The sequence below is a fragment of the Lissotriton helveticus genome, chromosome 9 (assembly GCF_964261635.1).
Source record: "Lissotriton helveticus chromosome 9, aLisHel1.1, whole genome shotgun sequence".
Taxonomy (NCBI): Eukaryota; Metazoa; Chordata; class Amphibia; order Caudata; family Salamandridae; genus Lissotriton; species Lissotriton helveticus.
In genome coordinates this window covers 719,871,486-719,892,553 of record NC_136070.1, presented here as the reverse complement: position 1 = coordinate 719,892,553, position 21,068 = coordinate 719,871,486, and the positions used below count along the sequence as shown (strand labels likewise).

General features: G+C 44.4%; 1 protein-coding gene across 3 annotated transcripts in view; it reads left to right on the top strand.

Annotated features, from left to right (window-relative positions):
* The window catches only part of PC (pyruvate carboxylase), a 2,151,284-nt gene that overhangs the window by 1,165,416 nt on the left and 964,800 nt on the right, over positions 1-21,068 (top strand). The gene's annotated exons all lie outside the window — the stretch shown is intronic.

The following is a 21,068-nucleotide window of genomic DNA, read 5'->3' as shown; positions in this document are numbered from 1 at the left end:
TTTGATCGATCGTATGTCTGTACTATGTGCAAAAGTATTGGACTTCTTTAATATCGGGTATGCCCAGCCAAAAAATCGAGTTTTCGATATTTGTCCAATTTATAGTATAATGGTGTTGGTGCTAGGAGAATGCAATCTAAGACCATATGGTTGCTGTTAAAGCTGCTCCTAAGAGAAATAGTTTTCATTAGAACCAAACCATTGAAAAGTTTTAGATGCATAACTTATGCAAAGTGGAAAATAGGGCTTTGGATAAATATCAGTTGGAGGGCCAATGTAATCCTTTCGTCTTGCTTAAATATCTACAGTTAATTTGTGGTTGCCTTTTGTGCCATTTTTTGCATCTCGTATCTCTTCTGCGAGTCCTTTTGAGGATATGGGTTAACACTCTGTAGATGTCACCATGGACAGCTCAGTAAGTTTGACACTTTGAAGATGTGGCACTCTCCCACCCAGTCCCAAGAATGTGACCTGTCTATATAAAGCTAGCGTACAGGAGAGGGGCCATTGGAGAGTAGGAAAGGCCTGACCCTTACACCATTCAACCCACCCTCTAATACCTGTCCTCGATACGTCATTAATTTTTACCTGTTGATGACATTATCATCTCTACCCTGAGGATCCTCAAAGGCCTTGAAGTTCAGTGGGTTATGAAAAGCAAATCTGATCTGTCGCAGTCAATCTGAACTACACGTTCTTTAAGTCAATACCTAGACAACTATTTTGCTAATCCAGTGTGTAGTTTATACATTATGTAATCCTAAGTACATGTACAGTATTTTTAAGTTTTGTTGAATATCACCACAATTTTCCTTCGATGTCAGGGGTGGTTCGAGGGCACGTGTTTATATGAATATTCCTTTATGAATTCTAGCCCATACTTTCTCATTTTGCCTGTTCACTTAAGTACTAAACTGTCAGGATAAGTTTGAAGGCCTCGGAAATACGCTGTGTCCCAAACACTAATATACCAGTCAAATACACGTTGTTTTCCAGTATCTAGGACGTCTTACTTAATATATTGATGGAAAATACTTGAGCATCTTCAAATCGTTACTGTCTTTACCTCATAACTAACTCTCACCCATGACACTTTAACCTTCAAATTTCAATAAGTAATTTCTCATGTGGTATTTTTTTCTTTTTTCGTTGGAGCTTTATATAGCACGTACTCAACCCGAAAGTATTGGAGCGCTTTACATGAGCACCGGTTGCGTTACAGACACATTCATTTTGTTCAGCACGGCGAGATTGATAGATTTGCCCAGAATCACAGGATGTTGAGCATCCCTGCCAAGTCTCGAACCCAGTTCCCCAGCTTCGAGGTTAATTGCTTTAGTCATTTGGCCACATCTGCTCTATTAGCTTACAGATGCATTTGATAGCGTAGTAAAGGTAAATGAAAAGTTAATGAAGGTTAGGAAGATCTTAAACCAGGTATTGGAGATAAGATAAAATTAAATAGGATGGGCACACACTAAGGACTCGAAGGTAGAGTAACAGCAATGTGACCGGAAGCCCTAGGGTGTGCATTGGAGGCAGACGAGCCATTGAAAGCTTGAGCCTGAAGCCTGGCTTTGGACTAGTTGGAGGTCCAGTTGGAACCTCGCGCTCATAACCAGATGAGTTTTCATGTGTTTTTTTCTGCCTGCCACCCTCTTTGCTCAGGATGTGCTCTTACGGCCAGAGCTGCCGATTTTGGAACTGGGTCACAAGACCCTATGTCGGGTCAACATCCTATGATTCTGGGCAAAGCACCTAATCTTCCTATGCCTAAATGAATGTGTCCGTATACTATGTAATTGGCGCTCATGTTAAGCTCTCCGATACTTTTGATCAAGTTTGTGCTATACAAAAACTACAGAAAAATCCACAAAGAAGTAATAGCAAAGTGTTAACATAAAAACTGAAAGACAAATAGATACACATTTAGTGGCTGATTTGTACAAAGTGGAACCAAAAACCTGGATAAGTCGTGTCTTCCTTGTTTAAATTGTGTGATCTTAGGCAAATATTTTATTTTACCAAAACTTTTTCCTTATCGCATGTGAAAGCACTTTCAAATATGTGAGTTCATTATACCAAGTTGTGTTAAAACCTACTATGATTGATTTAATAGACTACGATATTGCTGTATAATAATCTGGCCCGCGTATGTGGTTTACATGACAATCGTCTTGCCTCTTAGTTCACTAATGGTTTGTTCTCGGTGCAGTGTTATAATGGAATTTCTTAATGCCAAAGCTTCCACATGTTAAAGAAATATACTTTAAATATTGAAGAGACTATATCATATTTTATGCGATGTATGTTGTATGATTTACATAGCAAACATTTTGAATCTCGGCTTGTGCACGAGCTCTAAAACCCAAGCCAAAATCTTGGATTGGCCTGGCTCGGCTCGCCCTGTTAATTTGTTGGCTTGCCCACCTCTACTGTCCAGTCCTTCATGTCAGGTTATACCTGCGCTGAGCGCCTTATATAAAGGATTTCTTGTTTAGAGAGAACCTCGCTAGACTAAATACAATGTTGCAAGTGGTTTGTTTATAGTCCTTGTCGGTCTATATTACGCATGTGATACTTATACTTAGGCTACACTGTGTTTGTAGCGACAGTAAGCGCATAATTGTAGTTAAATGTTTACAGTCTCTGTACACAACTCTGGTGGACTCTTCATATAGACCAGTGATATTCAAAGTCCAGCCCTCTTGACCTTTACCTGCTGCTCCCTGGAGACTAGAAGCATGATCTGCTGTTTAGTTGCTGACCACTAGTATTCAGATGGGTTTTTTTTGTTTTTTTTTTTAAATAGGCAAGCATGTATTAACCTGCAAATGAATACTTGCCCTTTTATTTAACATTTTTTTAGACCTCCTTACACAATCTATGATGACTCATCCAGATCCCCTACCGCCACTCTGACGGCATCAGTGCGGCCCTCAGTGACACCACACACCATACTTTGTGGCCCCAGGGCAAATATTTGTTAGTACCCATGATATAGATTGTGGGAATAAATAAAAGCCTAAAAGCCGTGCCTGCTGGCTTTGTCAAAACCTCTCTTATGATGGTACAGTTTATGCATTTGCCAGTCTTTAATCACGGAGTAAAATTATGTTTAATGCATTGTTCTCTTTAAGGTCGCCTGATGTGACTTTGTCAGCTCTTTTCCTAAAGCATATTCATTGATTTTTATAGCAGTCTGCGGGTTTGCTTTTTCGGAGTGCTTTTGCATACCTGCTGTTAAGACTGTTTCTCTGTGGGTATCCGCTTTTAACTTGCAGCTGTGCTACCTCTCCAGCCAGATTTCAACACTCAGCGCTTGGCATCCCCAGTGCCTGCTCCTGGAAGGGCTCCCAGAAGCTTCTACAGTTTGATTGAAATGCTTTGTGCTCGCCACCCCTCCAGAGCAGTCCCTTGGTGCAGAGGAAGTCTCTGTGAGGATTCCTCTGGTTTTGTTTTTCTCTGCTGCAAACACATTCATGTGTCTCATATGTTCCCTTTCACCCTCTTCCCCTGAGGCACCTACACTTACCAGCTTGAATTTTCAACAGCGGGGCCCGGGCCCATTTTTTGACAAGCCACAGTTAGCCAACCACCTTGAAGTCCAAATCCCTGCATGAGATGTCTCTGACTGTGAACAGTATGAACTTGTTTATCAAACTGTTGTTAACAGGCAGTTCGACCTAGAAGCATGGGGTGTTATTTGGAAATATTGCGGAACTTGGGAGATGTGTATAGCCTGTACCTGCCCCCATCCCTGAGGTAGTGTAACTTCTAAGCAAGTGTTTAACACCGGGGTCAGAGTGATCTCTCAACCTGTAACAGAAACAGTGTTTTCCACAAGGCTTCCCGGAGCTCAGAGGCTCATTGTAGAGGCAGATCTTTGGACACGGAATTTCAGAATATCCAGTTGAGAAGTGACCGAGGATTTCGTGGTTGTCCTTTCACACGTAAAGTGGCTGATATTTAAGGCTTGAGGAACACAACTTTGTTTTTGCTTGAGTCTCCAGTAAAGTGACACGTGCACTTCCCCATAATGGCTTGATAGTTGAACAGAATGATTCTGTGGATGACCCTGTAAGGTACTTTACTGTCACAACTATCCTCATAAGAGAGGACCGAAAGAGCGTGTGTTTGGTCCGAGACCTTGTATAGTAAATGTTAGTGAGGTCTCATTCCTGCTGCACAAATTTGCTGACGATTGCCCGTTATTGAATGCGAGGAGGTATAGGCGCATGTGCTCAATCTAGGGCATAAAAGACCAGGTTTGCAACAGCGAGCTAGTGTGGGCAGTCGCATGTATACATCTCACTTCCGATGTTGGTGCTGGACCTGGGCAAGAGCTCGGATACACCACTGGATTATCTTAGAGGTGTCTGTGGTAAATCTTTCATGAAGTATTAACCACAAGCTTTTTGCCAGCCTAAAATCTTCCTGACTTTCTCCATTTATACTTTACTCTTCAGCCTGAGCCATGCTTCTAGGAGCTGGAAAATCTCCTGGTGCTTGACTTTCTGGTTACTATTTTGTCATTCTTGATGTATTGGAGAATCTGAATCTTGTTTAAGATTGCCATATCTTTTGGCATATGTAAAGCTGTAAGTAGGACTGCGAAGAGGTAAAGAAAAGTCAACCTTCCTGCAACTTTCTGAAGGACTTTCTGCTCTTTTAGGATCGGAGATCACGGGCTGATGGTTGCCCACTACCATGTTTGAAACTTCCCATAGGATCTGAGGCAGACAGCCATGTTCCGTTTGGCAAGGCACCACACTATTTTTACACAAGCCAACATTACAGTTTACTGATCATATTTCTCTCTTATCTTTAGTTGTTCACAACTCTAGTTGTGTGAAAGACTTTGTGTCATCAGTTGTTTGAAAAGAAGTACAGAAAGGTTTACAGAAGGAGTGTGAATCTTACGTCACACACTTCAGCCATTGGTTTTCATGTGTTTCTCACCCTTTTCCATTGTTTGGATGGGATGTTCACCCAGGCCATGGCATTTCATGAAGGGCTACATTTGTTTTGTGTTCTTATTAGGTTTTGGTGATGGAGCTCATGTAGTTGTTTGGTTAGACGATACACAGTATGTGCTCTTTTATGTATTCAGTTTGACACAACATTTTCTACAGTTTTCTGGCTTTTTCTTTAGGATGTGCTTGCTGTGTGATGCTTTAGCCTGTCTTAATATAGTGTACTATTCCCTATTTTTCTAGACATATTCTGTTTTATGTAGCTGTGAGAATTTAGCGTTGCATTTCCAACTCTTTTGTTCATAAAGTGAAAAGCTGCACATATGCTTTCTTAACAATGCAACAAAAATACTGGCCCTATGTGAGAAGTATCTAGTGAGCAATATTTTGCCGTGTATGCCTTTCACGTCTAGCACTTACCATGCCAAATGTATCTTCCGACTCCTTTTGATAACGCTCTTCTTTGAAGTTGCAGCTTAACTCTGCTAAGGCACTCTGCTCAGGAAAGGCGACAGATCCCTACTTTCTGTGCTGTCAGAACCGAGGATGCTTCATTCTTAGGTTTTTTTCAAGATCGGATGGTGGCAATTAGCCAACACATACTCACCCAAGAAAAAGGCAGAACTATTCCCTTTGCCAAAGCTTGTTTTACTTTGTCTGCTCAGTTCATTAGATTATCTCTCTCTAGGAGATATTAAAACCCCCGAAATGGGAATGAAAAAAAGATCCCAGTCTTTATTACTGCCGGGGTCGCTTTCTAATCGCTCACTCCTTCGAGGTTTGATGGGACAGAGAGTAATTGTATTCCTTTCCATTACTTTATTATATTTGACCTCAGAGGGGAGAGTGACTGTGCTGTCAGATTACTTTATAATCCCCGACCCACCCTCTAGAAGTGTCTTGGGAGAGGAATCCGATTAGGAGTGAATTGAAATCTGGTGGGTGAGAGCTCGGTAAATTACTGATAACCTGGTTACCTCGAAGGAGCGACAGACTGACTGTGAGAGGACTCAGTGAGCAGTGGAGCCCCGGCCTTGCCGCCTTATGGCGAGCCACGGGAGCTCCAGATGCAGTTCTGAGCATTCCTGTTTTTTATTTATTCAATGTTTTCATTTTTCTAAACTGCCTTGCTTCCTGCGGCGCCTAAAATCCGAGCTCGTCTTTTCTCATGTAAATGCGACAGTTGTTCTTTTGCAACCACCTTTCTTGATTTGTTTCCACAGGGGAGTTTTTGTTCTTCCTCTCAGCGAGCTGTCTTTTAGGGGAAAAAACAGAAGCCTTTTATCCCAGTGAGTTGCCTGATAGACACACTCCTCACCAAACAGTTATTCCTCAGTAAGCCTTGGCAGTGTACTCCACTCCGTTTTCTTAGGCATTAGAAAGACGGCAAATACGTTTCCTTTTTCACACAGACAGAGGATTAAGGATGGGTACCCTACATCTGCGTTCGTTGACATGATGCATTGGACATACGGTGTCCAGATAGCGACATGCTACCAGGACAATACTCTAGCCTTTGCTTTTACATATCGTTATCAGGGAGGTTGGTCAATATCCTCATTTAAAATGAAGCAAGACTACACATCCAGAATGCACTGATAAGTAAAGGCATAGTCGAAGCATGGAAGAGATTTGCCCCGGTGACGTGGAGTCACGCAAGGGAACATTGACTGTGCACGTGTGTATCCTTGACAGTCGTCTTTTTTTTTTTTACAACTTTTCTCTGTAGGACATAACAATCCTCATCCATGTCCTCTTCAAAGTCTCACCTTTAGTTCATGGCCGAGGTGAGGCAAATTTACAGCTTTCTCTTAATTTCGAAGAGGGCCTTGTTCTGGGTGTGGATGTAGTAATCTCTGGTGTGGTAGTGTTCTTTGGATCCAGTGGTTTTTCAGGTAGATGCACTGTTCTCTTGGTGTAGAAACTAATCGCTCTGATCTTCAAAGCGTTTGAAATGTTTCAATTCTTTCCCCATTGTTCTGAATGCTCGACTGGATCTAGGGCAGCACCGACAGGGTCACCATGTTTGCTCCTGCCAGACAGTTGGTCTTTTAGTCTCTTGGTTCTCACAGCCATTACTTGAGTGATACTGCCTCTCTTATAGGAATCCACGAAGATCTTAGACTGCAGGCTCTATTGTCGTGGTAACCACACGTCTCCAGCACAACAGCCCATGGTCTTCTATAACAAGTTAAAGGCCATGCAGGAGCACCTGTCCTGCTGTGTCTTGTGTGATCCTTCCAAAGCTCACACTGCTCTTTGTCCTCATGCTCCCAACTTGCCCCATCCTCTGGGAATAGGTTGAACTTGAAGCTTGACTTTTGACACCTATCCTCCTCAGTGGGTGCAGATGTGCTAAGTTCTTGACTAACTCACATAGGGTTAGGGGGAGAAACACCCCTTACTTACAAAGCACATCAATTTAGAGAACCCCTTAATTTGTGAACGGAGTAGTCCAGTAGCAAAACAAAGCCCAAATTAGGAACAGAGTTAAAAGGCAAAAAAGTGCCCTCATGGTTAAAGAGCCAGATCATAAATTTGGAGCAGAAAAAGATTTATGGAAAGGAGCATATAAAGAGGGAAGAGGAATAGCATAAAGGGCCTGCCAGAAAGGAGGAAAATAGGTGGCCATTAAATTTGTGACTGTTCTATGAAACATTAGTATGATGTTTGAGTTGCTGAAAAGAAAACAACCCTTTAAATGCCACTCCTCACTTGCTGTCTAGAAGTCCAGTAACTCCCTAGTAAAGTTAGATGTCAAAGTCTCAACTTTGAGTTCTTCCATTTGCACTGCCCCAATGGCCACTGACAGTTAATGAAGTTGCCTTTGGGTCTTTGCTTAGAATAACTGAGGTGGATATGCATGTGCTGCGCATCCGTGTATCTGGTTAGAGTGCAGCATATTTTGTCTCATGGGGCTTATTGTGTACTAATCTCTTGGGTATCAGCATTAAAGTCTGTCAGCGGCTTGGTTGGTATTGTGTGTATTGGTTCACTTGGAGTGCAGTGTTGCTCCTCTAGAGGTCACCCCTTCTGTCCTTGCACATGAGTTGTGGTTGGCATTTCCTACACCAGTTCTGTGTTCCTGTGTTGATGAAGTTTCTTGTTCTTTGTTGCACCATTTCCAGCACCCCGCACAATGCTCCCTCTGTTGCCAAAAGTACTGAATTTACCGCTCAACCTTAATATTTGTTGGCCTTCTGTTTGTCTTTCCCTGGAACGTTCTTCAATGGGTCTTGGTCAGATTATCCCAACGTTGCTGTGTCCTACTAGGAGATCCCAGGAATCGGTCATTTCTGTGAAGCCTGCACTTGAGGTTGAACTTAGTTTTTCGGGATCTGAAAAAGATCTCCAGCCCACAGCTGTCTCTGTTGGCTGTGGGCCTCACAGCGGCTGAAGGTAGTGACAAAGGCGAGTAGAGGACAAGAACAAAGTTTTTACCCCTCTCTCACCACACCTTTTAATTGCATAGGCTTGAGGCCATGCCCCCCACCACAAGGGAAGGTGACGGACCAGACCCAATGTAGGGCCACTGTCTGCAAGCCCGCCATCTTGACTCATTGCCCGGCCCGCATGCCGCCATGTCGCCTCCCGGGCTGTTCTTCAGTATGTATCAGTCCGACATCCCAGCGTTGCTCGATCCCACTCTGAGGTACCAGAATCTATCATTTCTCCTCGAGGCCTGCTGCACAAGTTTGAAGCTCATTTTTCAGGTTTTGGGGCTTGTTGACCATCTCATGCCGATGAATGTTGACCAACTCAAGACCGTGTCGCCCGCCTGTTATACAAAGTTAATTGTATTATCTTTTGCAGGGAGAATGTCCCTGCCCAAAGCTAGTGTGTGCGCCTTGATTCCGAAGAGAAACCCCTTGTGTGTTTTGCATGTGATGGGAATGTATATTGTGTACTAAAAAATAAGCCTGGTCAACAAGTCGCCGGTGCTGCTGCTCGCGCAGATTAATAATGTTTACATCCATTAAGAGAATATATGAACTCGTTCCCCTGCAACCGCCAACCACCGCGCGTGCAGACTTTTGAATATGAAGCAGCGAAACCCCAATTACAGAATGCGAGTCATAAATCTGAAACCGAAATAAAAGGCAACGCGTTCCGGCGCACATTAAAGAGCAGGCTGCTCTGTCCCTGGTGAAGCTCAGATAGTTGCTTCGGCGAGCAAAGCCTGCGAAGGAGAGATACGGCACGAAGAACACTGCGCGCTCGTTAAACACATTTATAAATAAATAGACGTGCTGCTGCTCGCGAACTGAAAGCATCATTAATTATGGAAGACGTGAGGGTCCGGCAGTTTAACTGCCGCGAATCGAGGCTTCCGAAATCTGGGCCTTTTTCGCGCTTGTTTAGGGTCCAGGGCCGCCTGTGGCGCTGGCGGCGCCCTGTGCGACAGTGTTTGTTGGCGCCCCCCTCGAATTCCCTCACTTCCACCCTCTAACAGTACCCCTCAAGCCTCCATAACCACTCTCTCAAATGCATTGAATTCGTTTTATAGCGCCACTCATGCTCATAGCTGCCAAGGTTTCAGATTGCCATGTGTGACATTTTCATAATTTAAGTGTAATTATGAGTGACATTTCAACGACTATGAGTGACACTTTATCGCAAGCAAAATCAAGCCATGAAGACCAGAAAAACGTATAATTATCAGAAATTACACCTATTTGAGTAACGATAAACTCTAAGGGGATCCTAAAATTGCTGTAAAGCACCAGAAATAAAGTGGCCTTGTAACCTGATTGAACAGTTAGTCACTGACACTCCACATCGGGCAAGCATCAGGAGATGAGGCCGAAGCACACATAGGTTACAGCCAGCTAGGTAGGGCAAGACTATAAGGAATGTGCACGAGGAAGATGATGCAAGACAGTTTTATTCGTCCAATTAGTAATCTACAGCCCTAAAATACCAAAGCAAAAAGTACTTGCAAAATGTAACTAGCACCTATGTCTGGAACGAAGGGAGAATAGCCATGGGTGTGGAATGAGGGGTAGAGTTTTAAAACACACACTTCACAATATCATGACATGAAAAAAAATAAACATAAGTCAACTGTCAACGTAATTCCGGGTAGGGCAGTTGAGTTCAAGTGGAAATGGACACTAACATAGACACCATGTTGGAACGGAAATGTTTTCGGTTTTGTTCCGTTACAATTAACCTAAACCAAATGTTGTTTTCATGTTCACGATATACTGCTTCCTGGTCAAAATTGTAAGGAAACAAAAGTGCCCTATAGTAACGTGTATATTTTCATAGATTTCCTTGTTTTTTCTTAAACATGATGTTTTACTGGTGCCCGAGATCGGAGACAGTCAGACAGAGATTAAGTAAACCCTGCGGCCGGGCCCGCCTGCATTTACTGTTATAATCACAATGATCCGTCACTGACGGACTGCAGATTTAAACCGGTAGGAGGCTCACTGGGAAGGATGAGAGTGAGCAGCCCTGCAGATGACGCCATTTAGTGAATACATTTATTTTTCAGATGCACCATCGGTATAGTTATTATACTAATTATAACTTACTTGTGGCCGAGTTTAGAGACATTTCCCGGTCTGTCCGAGGCCGCGGGACACACAGGGACCACCTACGGCGGCCGCACAGCTCAGCTGCAGTACTGACTGCTCTGCAGCCAGTCTCATGCACTGTCTTTACCGGACGGGACTGCAATCGGTCTTCTCCGATTCAGTCAGTGGCTGCTGTCATCCCCCGACTTAAGTTGGCCGCAGTTTAGTTTGTGACACCGGCGCCCGCGATCATTAATGCCTCTTCTTACGGTGCGGGACGCGTGCTGAGAGCTGAAGCGGCAGGCCCAAATTTGCACTGGTTGCCAAACAACTGAAACTAATGCCGCGCAGCCGCCTCGCCCACGGCGCCGATGGTGATTGGGCAAAATAGCAAGCTGTGGCGTGGCCCGGTGCGAGCTGCATCAGGTAGCGCTGAGCGCCGCATCGTCCGATGCCTGCGCTATGAATTATTTGCAGCATTCTGGCCATGATACACAGCGCTGCCCGTAAAGTAGCTACACGCCTTGCAGCTCTCAAAACGAACCCCGCTCTCCGGCAGCAGGATGTGACGTGACGTCCCCTGCGATGACGTCAGGCCAATAGTGAGAGCCGCGCCCGGGTTGTAAAGCGCAATCATGGTATTGTAGCAAGCAGCTGACAGCGGCTGCTAACACAGACTGCTCTGGAGCAGCACGCGCAAATCAGAGGGGCGCGCTGCCACAGGCTCAGCTTTAATCAGGGCTTTTAGTGGCAGAGCTAACACAAGCATATGCGTGACATTCCATTTCAATGCGGTAATGCGGATTACCACACTGAAATGTGTTAGTGTCACGCCTGATGCGTGACACTTGGCAGAACTGCATGCTAGTGTATGGTGGCAGAGCAGGTTACATTACACAGAGACAATCAATCATATATGTGTAAATTAGTGTGTTAGAAATGTTACATAAGCCAGGTGTCACGTCATCCATCCTGTTAGACCGTTTAGTTTAAAAGTGCTTGGTCTGGAAAAGCACAAACTCCTAATTTAAAACATTGCACCCTGGTTGGGGGTTACATTTAATAATAAGGATTCTTCTTTTAACCAAAATGGCCCCTTTTTGAAACATTGGAAGAACGAAAAAGTGAGGGAAAAAATCATAACGCTCTACTCTATAATTTGCAGTTTGCATGCAGCTCTTTGACAATTATTGGCTCACTGGTATGTTGGGATTGAAACGTCTACACCGCATGTAACAAAATTATCTCTTACAAAAGCAATAACCGACTTACCTGTTTACGTTGTTGTAGATACTTTATTCGACAAATAATCATCATAAAAGTACAGACATACATACATACAAAAAATACATAAAAAGCAGTCCGTCCCAAGGTACTACAGCAAAATGGAATAATTCTAAAACTTAAAAAAAAAAAGGCAATGATAATACTAGCTAGTCAGTTCAGACGGGTTTGCTGAGTTACCTAGCATTCTGGAGCGAATTAACCAGGCACCCGCTAGGTATTTTGAGACCCCACAGACAATATACAATGAAACCGTATCACATGTCATAATACGCAGGGCTGATCTATGATCTTTCACGCCCATGGACTTACACACAGGTTTCAGCCATTTGTTCCTGACAAGTTTATAGGCAGAACATGCAAATATGAAGTGGCCCAGAGATTCTTTCGGGCAACTACAGCCTGGGCAGGTAAGATCTATCCCCTCCATACTTTTCCAACCTGCCATGAATTCTTTAACGGGCAAGGTACCATATCTGAATTTTAAAAACAAAGTCCTATCTCTAGGGATTTGGATAAAATCCAGAAAGGGCTCGGACAAACGCCACACTTTGTGTTCTAAGAATTTATTCGTTAGTGGGCCAAAGGTCGAATTGGCATGTCCCTTGGAATCTACCCATTCCCAATATAACTTTTTTACTTCTAGTTTAGTGGGAGGGCATTGCGAGGTCCAAGACCCTCCCAATCCTATTGAATTTACCAAAAGTTTGAGGTTGTTAAGCCACTGTATTTTGTTATTTACATTTAGGGTAATTAACTCATCAAGGACTCGAGCATAGTCTTTTAATTCTTCTGTCCTTCGGAGTCGCACCCAAAATAATAGGGGTCTGAGGTGGACTTTGTCAGCTATACATTTAATACCCATATCAAAAAATAATGGTAACAAAGGTGTTGACATGGGAAGTGATACCAGATCTCGAATAAACTTGTTCTCTATAACTGTGAGGGCTCTAGTGTTAACAGCGCCCCAGATTTCGGAGCCATAGACGGCTGAGGCTACCGCCTTTCCCTCATAAACTGATAGGGTTGGAACAACAGGTCTACTGGTTGAGTGGCGTTGGTTTTTTAGTATAACTCCAGAGACCCTTTTAAGATTAAGTATTATTTTGGATATATGTGGCCCCCAAGACATATTGTTGGATAATCTAACCCCCAAATAGTCAAATTCACTTACACCCTCAAGCGGAGACCCAAAGAGTGATATATGTACATTCCTTAACTTCCTGTTTGTCGAAGACCATTAACTTTGTCTTTGTGGTATTTATTGTTAATCCCCGCTCACTACAAAAGAGTGAGAAACGATCAAGCAGTTTCTGCAGACCCCGCGTGGTCTTGGACATCAAGAGGGTATCATCCGCAAAGAGGAGTGTGGGGGTCTTCTCGCCGGCAAGGACTGGCGCATCCGCGGGGTCCTCCCTCAAATGGTCCACCACCCCATTTATAAAGAGGGAGAACAACGTCGGTGCCATCGCACATCCCTGCCGCACTCCTCTATTGACTGGTACCCTCTCTGTCAATTGCCCTTGACTCCCCCAGCGTATCCTCGCAAAATTGCCCTCATGGAGCTTAATAATAAATTGCAGAAGATAGTTGGGAAACCCCATTGCCAACAGAACTTCCCATAGTTTGGAGCGAGGAATGACATCGAATGCGGTTTTGAGGTCGATGAAAGCCAGAAACAAACTACCTTTGTTGATGGAAACTGACTTCCAATAGACCGCACAAAACCGGAACACCTGGTCTATTGCACCCACATTCTGTCTGAACCCTGCCTGGAAGTGTGTTAGTACCTCTTCTTCCATAAGCCAAGTCTCGATTCTATTTACAATGACCCTACCAACTACCTTTTGTATAGTGTCAATTAAACTAATTGGCCTATAGTTTGCGGGGTCCTCTCTTTCGCCTTTTTTGTATATTGTGATTACCTCCGCCCCTTTCCAAGAATCTGGAACTGGGAAACCCTGCTGGATTAAGTTCATTAAACTAGCTATAAAATTTGCCCATACCAAAGGTTCGTGAACTAACAAATCTCCAGGCAAGCCGTCTGGTCCAGCTGCTTTGCCTGGCCGGATTTAGAAATAGCATCTTTAACCTCTCTTGCTTCGAAAGGGACTATCTCCATTGGTAAATCTGGTCTTAGAGGGGATGCTATTGCTAAAGATGGGTGGGCTTGGGTCTCATCTTCACAATATAACTTTAAAAAATGAGCATGCCATTGCTGCTCATTTATGTGATTTAAAATGGGATCAACTCCTCTTCTATCTAAAATGTTGATCAATTTCCAAAAGGAGACAGAATTCTTATCCCATGCTGCTTTTTTAAGTTTCTGCCAGTGTTCTTCCTCCCAATTCTTTTTAGAGGATGCCAAGATTTTGCGATAATCCCTCCTGGCCAGTCTTACTGCTCTGGGGTCTTTTAACTTGATTGCCCGTGCAATTTCCTTTCTCTTTTCCCTGCAATCAGCAGTATACCAAGGATTTGTTTGTAATAAATGTTTCTCAGCAGAATGATCTAACTTGGTGGTTTTATGAAAAACCTTGCCTATTTTAGCTATAAGGTCATAATAATGGTTTAAAAATCTTACCTGTTTACATTATATGCACTATGTGAGCTGCATGGCACACGTTCTATGCAGCAGCCATATTAACCCTCTGCTGCCTCAAGATGAGTCAAACGTGCACTAGACAAAACTATATCTTTCTCCTGGAAGGACATTAATCACTGGAGTTATCTTGACATTTTTATTGTAGTATGAAATTTGCTGGATGCCAGGAAAGCAGCAGCTGGTGCTTTTAAAACCATAATATGCTTGCAAACATGTCTCCTCCCCCCCCTCGCCCCCCCCCAAAGTCAGAGCCGGCCCTGTTAGGATCTCTGTGGATCAGTGGTGCTGGTGGCACAGCCTGGTAGTGGTGAAGCCATGACCAGAGTGCAGTATTAAGGGTACTCAGCGAGAGCCTTCCGTTTACGCATTGTAGGAACCAATAGATCTGGCTATGTCTTAAAAGCCACTCAAGTGTGCATTGACCACACATTGCAAATGGAGTTTGCCTTAATAATTGAGCCAAGAGATATTTTGTAATTGTATTGATAGTAATTCTTTTCCCGTAGAGGACTTTGTAGTGTTAAAGTAAAGGTTGGTATATTGACTATGTAGTGAAGGTAAGTCTAAGTAAGTAGGTTTTTTGCCTAGTTAATAAAAATCATTGCATAAAAGCTCAAAAGTACCAACGATTCATACAATGTGTCATACAACATTCTGATTAAAAACCCTTATGAAAATCATACAAATTGCTACTTTTAAAAATTAGGTTCAGTTTATCAAATGTTTGGGGAAGGTGAGCACTTAGGATAATAATAACTTTGGTTTTTACGGGTAGTGACTATGTAGTGTACCGAAATGGACTAAGTGGACCTGGGCTGGTGAGTACTTGTAGTCTGCCAATGCCTATTCTAAGTATCAAAGTAGAGACCGCTTTTTTTTTATTTTTGCAAATTATTTTCTTTGCTGTTTTTACATGGTTTAAAACCGCCTAAAACCCACAGTTGCTTCAGCTGCTTCCTGCATGTGTTTTTGTAAGTGCGCTCTTTCAAATCCTGCAATGCCTGCTTTAGTTGGCAGGATGGCTCGCGAGATGGATACTCTAGCACCTTGCGATATGCAGTGATCTGAAGGTCGAGATCTAATCTTGCCCAGGTCAATTAAACCTCTCAAGGTCGCGAAATTCAGTACCTTTACATCAGGTTATAGTAACACCTGTTATTTACAGTATTTAGAAACCGCAGTAGCACATTATGAATCAATAGGTAGAAATATAAGCAGTGCATAATTTGAGTTGGTGGTTTCTGGTACTCAGTTCCGGCACTTATCAACACCTGCGCTTGTGACAGTCTGCCACAAGGAGGTGCTCTCGACAATTTAGAGATAACCCCATCAACAGTTAATTACTAGTTTAATATACATTAAAAATGACTATTACCGTATGGCTTTGGGGGCCTGGAGTTTCTCGAATTGTCACACTTGTAGGAGTATGATGGTTAGCAAATGTGTTAGTAACATTGGAAGAGTTGGCATGGGCAAAGTGTGGTGCAAGCAGCAGTGGCTTCGAAAGTTCTGGCACTTATTTTATTTTTTTTCAAATTAAGCACTGAGCAGAAGATATTTTTAATCGGTGCCCTTTTTAGCCCTTGCCTATACAGCCCATGAGCTGTCTCTTCAAGAAAGTTTGTTTCCTAACTGTGGGCTTAAAGGCATCTCATTCCTTTCTGTTGGTTTGCGTCATTGTCGCTCTCATTTTCTTGCTTTTTATTGGTGAGCTGCATAGGCTTGCTTCCTTCCTCTGTGTGTTTGTCCCTCCCCTGGAGCATGGACACATTATTTCTGTCCTTCCACTGCTAACTTTTTAAGCACTACTTTTTTTCCTATTTAAGCACTCTACCAGAGTATGTATTTTTGAGCTGGGTTCCTCATTTACCGCTCCTTGCCAACCCACCATGTTCCTCCCACCCGCCATCCTTTCCTCGTCGTATTGCTTGTCCCCACTTGCCCTGATCATCGTCCTTATCCCCATCTGCCCACCTCCCTTGTCTGTGAGTCTTGTCTACACACCTGCCCTCCCTTATCCATGCTGCTTGCCTCCACCCACCTTCCCTCAGTGGTCTTTGCTTGCCCACCCGCTGCAATAACAATAAAAAAATAAGTAGTGTGACTGGTCCGGCTCTGGCTCTGGCCGAGTAGTATCGTTCCCCCCACCCCTACACCCTCTAATGTTAGTACTGACCCTCCACCTGCCCTCCGTGTTGACCCTCAGCCTCCGGCTAATGTTCCAAGACCCAGGCAGAGGAACTTATAGAAGGGGACAAGTTCCACACAGCATGAATACATACTAGGGTTACTTATGGCAAATACTGTTTTCTTTGCTACACAGTAAAAGGTTTTTGTTCAGTTATGACTAAAAGATGTTGAATAATAGAGGACTTGCTGCCAGAGTCGTGGACTTTCGTTGGGTTGCAAGCAAGCCCCAATTGTGATGTATCTCAAACATCCTTATATAGGCCTCGGTAGGATGAAATTCAGAGTAGTCTTTAATGAGCTTATGAATGTGTGACCTGCAGGAAACGCTCATAGGTTGCTTCAGGAGGCACACTAACCCATTGACTTGTACTTGTGTTTCGTTCTGCACAACAAACATTTTTTAGCTCAATTAGTTGCTAAGTTAGGTTAGGTTAAGGTTCAAAGTAGGTTGCTCAGGTGGGGGTCATTGATACGTTCGAAATGTATATGCTTCTGTGTATATGTAGTGTAGATGTCTATACTGGCTGTTGGTTCTGTTGCAATCTGCAAGACTGTAAAAGCAAGCAACCGTTTTGCATTAGAAGTTATTTTTTTACGGTCCTGGTAAGATGTGAAGATTAGAGGCAGAGTCTAGCTGAACAGTGTGTGTTGGAACTGGTGCCATACATACATGACGTGTAGGAGGAGTGAGTGTGAACGACGAGGCCCTGAGGCGCAGGGGATAGCAGCATCACCAAACTGCTGTGACCACCAAAATCATTTGCTGCCGGACGCTCACTCGCTTGCTGTCCAGACGCTGCCTCATTTGACAAGGTGGTCAGCTGCTGAACGAAGTAGAGCTGTGAAATAGAGCTGAGGGGGCCCAAGAGGGTCATCTCTAATTTTCCGCTCTAGCCCCAGCCCTCCGCCTGCATCTTCATTTTCCACCACGACAAGCTTTGGTAAGGCAGCGCGGTGAGGTGGGCGGAAGAAGCCCGCCTGAGCGCAAAAGCCAGGGGGCTGCGGAGAGGAGGTAAGCGTGCCGTGGAAAGTGCGGTATGGGCGAGGTTTCTGCACGATAGGCGTGGCACCCCAGGGTTGAGGGCTGTGGTGGGCGGAGGCAGCTTGCCAAGGTGCTGGTGCCGCTTGCTCACCGTGGCTCTCCTTGTCCTCGCTCCCATTTTTCTTTTTCTTTAAAAAAAAAAAGTGTTTTTCGGCTCTGTGGACAAGAGGCCATAGGACCCGGACCCCCCAGGTTGACCCCGGCCCGCTCCCATGGAACCCACAAATCAAAACTTGATTACCAGAGTTGTGCGTGAAAAGGCCACGTTTAATCCAAACAATCACACATAAATCTGACAATATCTAATCAAATTCACATTTCCTAAGATGTAGATTTTCCAACTAGATCACTGAGCAATATTTACAATCTACATTTGATCATAGCTTCATAAACCATCAGTAAGAAATTACATTTAATTGATATACAACATTTCTCTATTGCTCCAGCACTAAGGGGCCCTCTGGCTCGCATCCCTCCTGCTGAGAACCACACAAGGTGCTACCCACCTGCGTCCTTGAGAGGTGAGCCCCAGCCATCTGGTCCTTGTTCACAACCCTAGGGACCCACCCCTCCACCACCAGGCTGTTCCAGGGGGGCTCGTATGGTACAACCAGGGGTCACCGCTGCGTGCCCTGGCTTGTAACCTGGCACCCTTGCCCCAAGCCGTTTTCCCCATTCTCTCCGGGGTGAGCTTACTGTCTCTCCACTTCATTGCTGGCCTAGGGAGTATGCAGGAGGACTCACTCCCCTTCACAATGTAAGTCAATTTCTGTGGCCTCTTTACCGCCAAAAGGGCGAATAGGGCCAACCGGTACTTCACCCACCCCAACACACAACAAATCCCTCACAAATGACCAAATGCCACCAATCCATAAGTCCGTTCCAATGTCCGACAAATGTACACCATCATATGGAACATCAAGTCCCCTCTGAGCAATCAGTGAGGTATGTGACAAAGGCAGCCCTGCCCTGAACACAGTTTTACCAATTCTCCATTCAGCTGCCTTACTGAAACGTTCAAAGCCCTCAACCTTACCCCGGGCCCCCATGAACTCAACGGGATCACGAATGTCTATGCGATCTGCGCACCAGAGAATGTCCTCCCCAACCATGCGAACTCTGTCAGTAAAGCCTCCCTGACAGCCCGACGACCAAGAGTCACTGTGTTGTTCCCGCCCAAATGCAGGATGATTAAGTCCGGGGAATGGAGTCCGTCGTCTTTTCCACCAATCGATCACCTCTGTTTCCCAATCAAACTGGAGTTTCAGATCAGTTAGCTGCCCTACTGGCCTGACTTTAATCCTAAGTGCACAATAGCCCCAAAAAAGCCACCCAGCACAACATTCTGGGTATCCTTAAACTCCTCCTAGGTGCAAGACCCTATTAAACAGTCTTCCCTAGTTCCTACACTGCTCTTAACCGCTACCCAGCTAGCACGACCCCTTGCAGCCTGGCCTGGGACGTTGCCCAAACCCTTACCTCCTAAGCGACCTCCCGGATGACCCCAAACACCCCCACAGCCAGAGCCACTCCCACAGGCTAATCCTGAGGGTTGGGTGAGGATGCTCTAACCCGAATGGCTGCTGACTGCGGTGAAAGTTTAGGTCCACCAAGGGTGCAGAGACACAAAATACTGGCCCTCCACAAGCTTCCCCAGGCTCCGTTGAGTGCCCCCAGCAGCTCCCGCAGAATTAGCCCGATCTCCTCAAGTGACCTGCAGAAAAGAACAAGCATTTACAATGCAATGGTTTTGCCTTTGTTAAAGTTAGAGCTATTGGCATTGCTCTTGACATTTTTTTTATTTATGTTTTTTTTTTTAACATAAATAAATGGCATTGTCATTTACAATAGCAGGGCAGGGCACAGGGAAGGGGGGCGAGGAGAGAGGAAGGAGAGCTGCGGGCTCAGGGAAGGGGGGGCGAGGAGAGACGAAGGAGAGCTGCGGGCTCTTGTTGTAATGCTTGCATGGATGAGTTGGTGGATGCATGCATGGGTGCATGCATGGATGGGTGTATGGATAGATGCATGGATGGGTGGATGGATAGATGCATATATACAGCCAATCCCTCAACAATTTATGCAATCCACCAACCCATCCAACCAACAACCCATCCATGCATCCACCCATACATCATGCATCCATCCATCCATCATGCATCCATCCACCCACTGTGTCCCACTCCGACCCCTCTAAATATAACTCATTTTTTTCTGTATATAGAGATGACTGTATTCACTAGTATATGCAGTAGACCTTTCTACTCTAACATTCTTATGTGACTCTTGCAGTACATCTATTCATATCCCTTCCATATGTATATAGAAATATAACGAGAATCAACAGTCTCTTCTTTGTGTGACTACATCTAGTACATTTCAATTGTTTTCCTGTTTGTATCTTTTACTTAACGCATGTAAATCAAAGTCCTTAGGTTTGGCAACTGGTTCTTATGTAAAGCGCTCTGACACCTTCGGGTAAAGTTCGCGCTACATAAAATCACATTAAATAAAACTTTACCCCACAAATCCAACCATCCATTTGTGCCTAGGCTTACATTTTACGGCCTCGAAGCACACAGAGAAGGGACAGTTTACTAAGTCGAGGCTTTGTAGGGTGCATGGCAGGGGACAGTTTTAGGCGCCAAGGGAGGGTAGGGAGCAGAGTCAGAGTACTTCATGGAGGTAGGGGGCAGTTTTTTATTGTTCAGGGCAGGGGGCTGCGGTACTTTTTGGAGCATGGTCTTATTTTAAAGGGCTCAGTTCAGGTGGAGGAACGGCACAAAACACCAGGCAGACAGAGGGAAGAAGGACACAACAAGCCCCACACACTGCAAGCTCCACACACCTCATTCGTAGCATCTAGCACCGACCCATCCCAGCTGATGAGGTACGACCCTTCAACAAAAAAAACACACACACACACACACTAAAAGTCCGACTGCCTGCACATTTAGTAGCTGTTAAATTAACTAGATCGTCCCAAAAAAAAATCAATGAAAAGAGACAAGCTGGACCCTGTTGAGGGCGATCTGGCCTAAGTGGCAGACATTCAATAAATATACACAGAGGTAGTCAATGCATCAGGCTCCTCAAACTACCCAGAAAGTTTCTGGAAAATCACTTTTTGCAGCAGGGCTATTCGAGGGAGTAGCACCACAGGAGCGGCAATGATCATGTAAACAGAGGCTGACAAAATATGAGCAGTTACAATCAAAACAATATTATATAACACAAAACGCATGCTTTCTACATATAACATTGCACTTCCCCGTTTATATCCAAACACAGCTTTCTGAAAGGCGAAGACTGAGCATGCCCCTCGTTTGAACCCAAACACGCCCCCCTCACGTTGTGCAGCTGTGCTGTCACTTAAACAACTTGTAGTGTCTGGACCTAACAAGAGCCGTGTCAAAACGAGGCGCTCGGGCAAAACAACAGCACGCCTTTCT